This window comes from Arachis ipaensis, chromosome B07, assembly GCF_000816755.2.
Source record: "Arachis ipaensis cultivar K30076 chromosome B07, Araip1.1, whole genome shotgun sequence".
NCBI lineage: Eukaryota > Viridiplantae > Streptophyta > Magnoliopsida > Fabales > Fabaceae > Arachis > Arachis ipaensis.
The window spans coordinates 23,115,283-23,124,051 of record NC_029791.2 but is presented as its reverse complement, the minus strand read 5'-3'; positions in this window follow the sequence as shown (position 1 = coordinate 23,124,051).

The following is an 8,769-nucleotide window of genomic DNA, read 5'->3' as shown; positions in this document are numbered from 1 at the left end:
TATTAATTAGGGTCGAGACTTCATGTTTAGCGTTGGGTGAGTTTAGGCTATGAAGATAAACCCATTGTTAAAGCCTAAATATTAATAATTAACATTTTCTACGTGACTATATAAAATATTATTTTAGTTATTAAGTTTAATTTACTTGCTTATAATCTCTGCAAACGTGACGATAGGTAGCATAGGTAGAATGAGTGGGTCTCATGGTCGTGGTAAAGGGAAGGTTTCCACCGGATACCTAGGGACTGCTCGGTCATCACCCTCTATCCCGAATACCCCACCGACCCTTATGACGTCACAGGTGGGTGTAGTAGACCAGCAGTTCATCATGGTCCCGAACCTGAACTACGTGGCTCCTTCTGCTACACCCCTTCTGCCCCCCTACAGCTCCAGCGACAGAGTCCGTGGTGGGTGATTCCTCTAATACGTTCCAGTCAGATGCTCCTCCACCACCGTCCGTCATACAGATGAGGATTTGGCCTGATGGCATACAGGCATGAGTACATACTATTTTAATGTCTTTTATCTGTAATCTATTTTGAATTTATTAAGTTTTATGTGTTTTTATGTATTTGCTAGTCTTAAGTTTTTCATTGATAGGTTTGCACCAAACAACAATGTATGTACACAGAAGATTTTCAATGTGATAAAGTCCATATACAACAACCGATGGCCGAGTTACACGAAGATCCCTGTTGAGACCAGAGAGTGATGGTTTCAGAAGTGGGTGATAAGAAACCAATGTTGTTTAATTAACTGTGTTTTATTTCAACTAACTAATGTTGTTGAATTACTTTGTGCAGGAGAAATTGATATGAGATCGGGAACATGATATCTTGATCAGGAAGATCTACGACAACCGGATAGCTAGGCAATTTCAGCAGATGATGCAAGACGTTCGTCAGGGGCGCGGCCACCTCGCGATTTGGCTCCGTTAAGATCTTAAGAAGGAACTGGACGTCCATTTTAGTATTGATGAGGGGTTCAAGCATCGCCGTCTGACGAACAAAACTAACAGGACTTTGTTGAAGTTGTCGAGGTATACCGGTGGGTCAGTAATTTTTATGAAGACAAGAATAGGCTGGTATGTAGTTTATTTGCTAATCTTTGTTAACTATTACTTGAATTAATTGTTACTTGATTTATTTTATTAGTTGGTTTTAATATGTGTAGTCTAAGTCGTTAGATCATGAGGCGACATTGCCAGAAATCTTCGAGAATACCCATACGTTGAAGACCAACAAAGAGAGATTTGTTGATGAGTGGTCTGCAGCTCAATATGTGAGTTTCAATTAATTCTAACTTTGAAATTTATTCGGTTTAAAGTCAATTAACTATCATCATAATCACAACGTGTGTTACACAAAAGGACTACACGCAGAGATTGGAGGCCACGACCCAGCAATCTTAGCCGCCTAGTAGGGATGACCCCGACTCCGATGCCTTAGTGGTATTTCCTAATAGAGTTTGGCGCGAGACTGTCTTTGAGCCCTACGAGAATCATGTCTTCGGGTTGGGGTCGTTCTTCGCCAGCGGCCTCCGCACCTCTGCATTGGTGGCATCATCTGCCTCTGCCTCTGCCACCAACCCTGCCGATCCCGAGGAAGTTTTCAACTTGAGGGAGAATGTGCAAAAGCTCACACAAGAGCTTTACCAACAAGCTTAGCAGCTTGAGCAGAGATACAACAAGCCTCTTGCACGCGTGGGAGACATTGTTGCCAACAACTCGAAGTTGATGGAGAAGCTGGAGTGGCTAGAGCATTTGTGAGAGAAGATGGATGTGTACAACGAGCAGATGTGTGCTGGAGGCAACGACACTGCTGGTTGGGCACCGACATCAGCACCTACTCCGCCGCCTCAGCAAGAGAAAGACGACGACGATGACAATTACTGAGATCCGTAGGGTTTAGAGATTTAATTTATTTTATGCCTATTTCATTGTATTCTACTTCTTTGACTTTTTATTATATTTAGACTATTGATATTTAATAAAATCATTAGTTGATTTTTGGTAATTTTGAATTTGTGTCCTAATTTTGTAAACACAAATTTTAATTTGACTACTAATCGTGCGAATTCTACAAAAAAGAAAAAAAATAACTACCGTGGAATTTACCGGTAGAACAATCCGACGGTAATTGGGCACCACAAAGTATAATATGGCGCCAAATTTACCGTCAGAAAAATTCGATAGTAATCAACCACTTATTTTCATCGTATTAATTGAAAAATCCAACGTAAAATTCGATGGTAAAAATTTTTTCGGCGCCCTTTATACCGTCAAAATTAATCCAACGGTAAACTAATTACTGAAAAATTTATTTGATAAATTCGTCAATAATTATAACGGTACTCAGCATTTTTCTTGTAGTGATAACTTATAATTATCCACCTCTAATTTGGTATGTTTTCAATTTCTACATATAAGACTCAATTTTACTATGAGTAAACACCATTTTTGTTTTAAAGGTAAATTTTATTCATTTTTTTAATTCATTTATTTGAAGAAATGAATAAAATTATCCAAATTACAGGACCACAAAATAAAGAAGTGGGAGACTTCCAATATTCTTACAGAGAGTTTATATCAAGGTTCTGAAAATTGATTTGAATCGGTCGGTCAGACCGGTCGAATCGGAAACCAGTGGCTCGAGTAATAAGAAAAACCACTTCCTTTGAAAACTGGCACCAAATCGTTAAACTGGCCAAAAATTGGTCGATTTGACCAAATCAGAATCCGGCCGCCGGTTTTCCAAAAAACTACTTCAACGACGCTGTTTTGCAAATTTTTAAAAGAAAAAACCAAGCCCTAATTTTGATTTTGCCTTCAGCTCTCAATCTCTCACCCGAGCCTCTCCAATCTCATAACACAGGCACGCAACAAAGAGGGAGCCTCCATCTCATTGTCGTTCCTCAATTCCCAGCCACTGCTGCTGTCGCGATCTGCATTGCCGCTGTCCGCACTGTACCATCATTGTCGTAACACGTCTGTTTTTCACGCTTTCTCGTCTGTTTTGAGATTTTGCATCTGTTCTGAGCTTCTGCCTCTGCGCTCCCTCTCCGTTTCTTGTTTGAGCTTTAGGCCTCCAGTCCTTATTTCTACTCCAGCCCGCTGTTTTTGCCGCGCTTACGCCTCTGCTTTTGTCGAGCTTCTGCCGTGGTATCGTCGTGCTTTCGCCGTTGTTCAGCCTTTATTTGAGCTCCCTCTCTGCCATGTAATCGAGGATTTGAGCTCCACATCACCTATTGGAGCTATAGACGTGTGAAGTGATTTTTTTTCTTCTGTTCTTGTTCTTTATTGTATTTGGATTGCTGTCAATTTTCTTTTGCTATTGTTTCTTTATTTTAATTGTCTTAAATATTGTTGTGGTGCTAATCTGAGTTCATATTATTGTTAATTTGGTATTTTGAAAAATTTTTGTTGAGGTGCTACTTTTTTAACTCTGTGATTGACTGACTATTAGATTGTATTTTCGTCTAATTGTTAATTTGAGAAATTATTTTGATTTTAATTTATGTTCTTAATTTTGTTCATTTGTTAATTTGATATATTATTGTTATTGTGATGTTCTTTTTGATTTTGTAATTGTTAATTTGTATAATTTTTGTGATTTGCTATTCATTATTGTTGTCACTGGGTTACTAACAACTAAATTTTATTGTTAGATAGATGATAGAATCAATCAATTTGATTAAATGATGTTTGATTGGTAATTTTTATGCTATATCACTTGATTTTTTAGTTCAAGTAGTGGAAATAATGGTGAAGATGATCTTAATAAAACAAATCTGCGGCAAATTTGATGATTGGTGACAAATTTTGATATTGGCATTTTATGTTTGGTTGTTTCTTTTGTTATTTGACTTTTGAATTTGTATTTGGATGAAATTATAATATTTTGGTTGATGTGGTACTTTTAATTTGCATGATATCTTAAACTTGATATTAGACTATATTTATGTTTTAGTATATTTATTTATACTTTATTTATTATTTTATTATAAAACAGTTTTTTCAATTGAATCACGGTTAAATCGGTCAAATCAATGAACTATTAAATCAGTAACTAAAACAGTTTGATGACCGATTCAGTTTGCTGAACGTTGATTTAGATCAACGACTAAAATTATATTAGACTAAGAAAAAAGAAAGAAAAGCTAGTTCAGACATGAGGATGGTGGGGAGTTCTAAAAACTCGTTGAAGCTCGTGTAACAGGTTAAGGGAGCGAGGTCTCAGCCATTTTCTCTTGTGGACTTTGATTACGCCCAAAGAAGACTAGATTTCTGGTTGTCTTCGGTTTTCCTTTGCTTGAGCTTGTCCCTCATTATCTTACACCTTTCGCAAAAAATTAAGGGTGTGTTTGGTTTGCATTTTAGTGTCTGTTTTTATTTTTAGCGTTTTTTATTTTTTGGATTTTGTGAAGAAAAAAAAAAGAAGTAAAAATAGAAAATAAATTTTATTTTTTTCACTATATTTACTTTTTTTTTACAAAAATTAAAAAACAAAAAACACTAAAAATAAAAAAAAATAAAAACGCAAACCAAATGAGCCTAAGATTCGTTAAAAAGGTGTAAGTTGCTGCTTAGTGAGACGTTCTTTGCCAGACCGTACTTGCTTTCTTACATCTAACAACACAATGGGTTATTAATTCCTCTTCTTCCAGGCATCAAGGACAAAGTGGGAGGATGACCAAAAATCGGGTTGGTCATTAAATGGTCGCTAACATCAAAGTCATACTGTTTGAAAACATTTGATGGCTAAATCAATCATTAAAAAGTCAGTCTCCAAATCAGTCGCTAATAATAAAATTAGTAACCAATTTAGCGCCCAACAAAAAATAAGATATGAAGTAGTTGATCGCTAAATCAGTTACAATTTTTATTATTAGCTACTAATTTAGTGACTAATGTAAAACTAGAATGAAAAATTGTTAGTCACTAAATAGGTAGATTGATAATGATAAAATTAACGACTAACAAAAAATAAAGCTTTAAAATACGGTTTAGCAACCAATAAAAATTAGGGCAAAAAACATAAATAAGTCAAGGGGAGAATAATTTTACACAAATCAGCCAAAACAAAAGCTGATTCATTAATCAACCAAACCATGTTTACATGTAGTTCGAACTTACCTGTTTCGAACTTGGTTTGCATGTAATTCGAATCACATAGATTCGAATTACTCACTGACACTCAAAGCAACATAATTCGAATCCAGCTAATTTGAATTAGGCAGCAACATGTAATTCGAATTAAGTTGATTCGAACTACTTCCATGCACGCCATTCAACGTAATTCGAAGTGGATTAATTCGAACTACACCTGAATATTTTTTTATAAATTTTTTTTTTAATAAATTTATTTAAATTATACCACAAAAAAATATTTTATTCTATACAAAATAATTTTTAAAAATGGCTTAAAAGATATTAGGAGTACTATCAAAATTTGTAATGTCCTAATGACTTAGGATATTAAAAAAATACTTTACATAGTCAATAATAATTTAAAAATTAAAATAAATATAGTTATAACCAGTATTTACCTAAATTATTAGAATATTACAAACTTTTATAGTACTCCTACCATTTTTTAAGCCATTTTTTTAAAATTGTTTTGCATAGAAAATGGCTTAAAATGGCTTAAAATGCCCTTTATTCTATGCAAAATAATTTTTAAAAAATGGCTTAAAAAAGTTAGGAGTACTATAAAAGTTTGTAATGTCCTAATGACTTAGGACATTAAAGAAATACTCTACATAGTCAATAATAATTTAAAAATTAAAATAAATATAGTTATAACCCGTATTTACCTAAAATACTAGAATATTACAAACTTTTATAGTATTCCTAAAATTTTTTAAGCCATTTTTTTAATTATTTTGCATAGAAAATAGCTTAAAATGGCTTAAAATGACTTAAAATACTTTTTATTCTATACAAAATAATTTTAAACAAAATGGCTTAAAAAATGTTATGAGTACTATAAAAATTTGTAATATTATAGTAATTTAGGTAAATATATTTATTTTAATTTTTAAATTATTATTGATTATGTAGAGTATTTCTTTAATGTCCTAAGTCATTAGGACATTACAAATTTTTATAGTACTCCTAACATTTTTTAAGCTATTTTTTTAAATTATTTTGCATAGAATAAAGGGCATTTTAAGCCATTTTAAGTCATTTAAGCCATTTTCTATGCAAAACAATTTAAAAAAAATGGCTTAAAAAATATTAGAGGTAAATACGGGTTATAACTATATTATTTTAATTTTTAAATTATTATTGACTATGTAAAGAATTTCTTTAATGTCCTAAGTCATTAGGACATTACAAACTTTTACAGTACTCCTAACATTTTTTAAGCCATTTTTTTAAAATTATTTTGCATAGAATAAAGGGAATTTTAAGCCATTTTAAGCCATTTTCTATGCAAAATAATTTTTAAAAAATGGCTTAAAAAATATGAGGAGTACTATAAAAGTTTGTAATATTCTAATAATTTAGGTAAATAATGGTTATAACTGTATTTATTTTAATTTTTAAATTATTGTTGACTATGTAGAGTATTTCTTTAATGTTCTAAGTCATTAGGACATTACAAATTTTTATAGTACTCCTAACATCTTTTAAGCCATGTTTTTAAATTATTTTGTATAGAATAAAATATTTTTTTGTGGTATAATTTAAATAAATTTATTAAAAAAATTTATAAAAAAATATTCAGGTGTAGTTCGAATTAATCCACTTCAAATCACGTTGAATGACGTGCATGGAAGTAGTTCGAATCAACTTGATTCGAATTACATGTTGCTGCCTAATTCGAATCAGCTGAATTCGAATTATATTGCTTTGAATGTCAGTGAGTAATTTAAATCTATGTGATTCGAATTACATGCCATCCAAGTTCAAAACACGTAAGTTCGAACTACATGTAAACGTAGTTTAGTTGATTGATGAATCAGATTTTGTTTTGACTGATTTGTGTAAAATTATTCTCCCCTTAACTTATTTATGTTTTTTTGTCCTAAAAATTAAGATGAAAAAGAGTTGGTTACTAAAAATTAGCAACCGATTATAGTAGCTAATTTTAATTTCGGTCGCTAAATCTCTCCTTTGTTGGGTATGAGGTTGTTTCCTGACTAATAATCCATTGTCTTAGCAACCAATTTTAGTCGCTAATTTTAATTTCTATCGCTTAATCGCTCTTTTGTTGGGTGTGACATTGTTTCTTAACTAATCCATTGTATTTATCATTCATCTCCCTTCTGCCCTCTACTATAATTGAGAAAGAATGTGAATTTTAGGAATTAAGCTAAAGCAGGAGGGTATAAATTGAAATAGCCTCATCATCACTTTTGGTTAGAACTTGTCTTTCACCAGCTGAAAGTATCTTTTGTTTCTAGCCTTGAGCTCTTTTTTGAACATTTTCTTAGCTTTAATTAAATTAAACGTGGTTTTTTTATAAATCGTGATAACCATAGTTCAAAAAGATGATCATAAATAAAAAATCACGATTTTTTTTATATCTAATATAGCTATAGTTTTAAATCGTGATAGCATATTAAAAATGTTATACTATATAACTTACTAAAAATTAGACTTCTATCTCAATAGAATAATCTGACTTTTCTATATCTGTTAATATCTATTAAACTAAGGTGGTTACTCCAATAAAAATTTTATCATTGTCATTATGTGAAAAAATTTTATTTTGACCATTAGATAATAAATTGTAGGACTTAATTTTCATATGTTATAAAAGTGTTACTTTTATTTAAAATATGGCCAAACAAATAAATTACACTTCTTAAACAAAGATCATCATAAAAAGATATTTTTGACATTTTCATTAGAGTAATTACCTTATACTTTAATTGTAATTTCTTTTAAAGATCAATGAAATATCAACTTACCTTTGACGAGAAAGTGAAAAAAGAAAGAAACTAAAAACCTTGTTGGTTCCTGTCACTTATTGTAGCACTAAGATTGGCAGTGATTGCTAAAAGAATCTTATAGTATATAAATAAGACATGTCCAAAATGGAACTATTCAATTCATTATGCAAGTTGCATTGTGACTGAAGGGAGAAGATGAAGAAACAGGAAATGATGTTGCTGAATAATATTAATCGAGATTATTAACTCATGATGATTACTTTTGAACCATTGCAACGTCCCAAAAGTAAGAGCACAGGAAATGTTGGGATAGTGAGGGTATTTCCTTGACCATTGATGTAATGACAGCCGGCCCACCCCCTTCTATGTTTTTTATTAAACGATGAATTTATCTATTTTGTGTCTTAAAAGCACATGTTAAGTTTACAAAATAAATTTTTTTTATTAAAGATATAAAAAATTTAAATTTTTAATATATTTATTTTATATTTATTAAATAAAAAAATTTTAATTTTGGATAAAATTTTATGTTAAATTTATAATTTTTTATGAAATAAAATAGAAGACTGATAGAAAGATAAAATGTATCCATCCTTACGATTTTTTAGAGAGTTTGTAAGTTTAGTATTTCATTCTTCAAGAATTTACGTGGTATTTCTTTTTTAAGGACTTATAAATTCATCTAAAATTTTTTTAAATAATCTACTTAATTAATATTATTTTCACTTCTTTGAAACTCTACAAATCGCAAATTTTTTTCTTACGTATTATTTGCTCTGTTACTCTTTTTTAAAATGTTTTATGGGTTTTGCTTATGTGTATTAAAGTCATGAAATCAAAGTTAAAATGAGTTGTGTTAAAAAACGT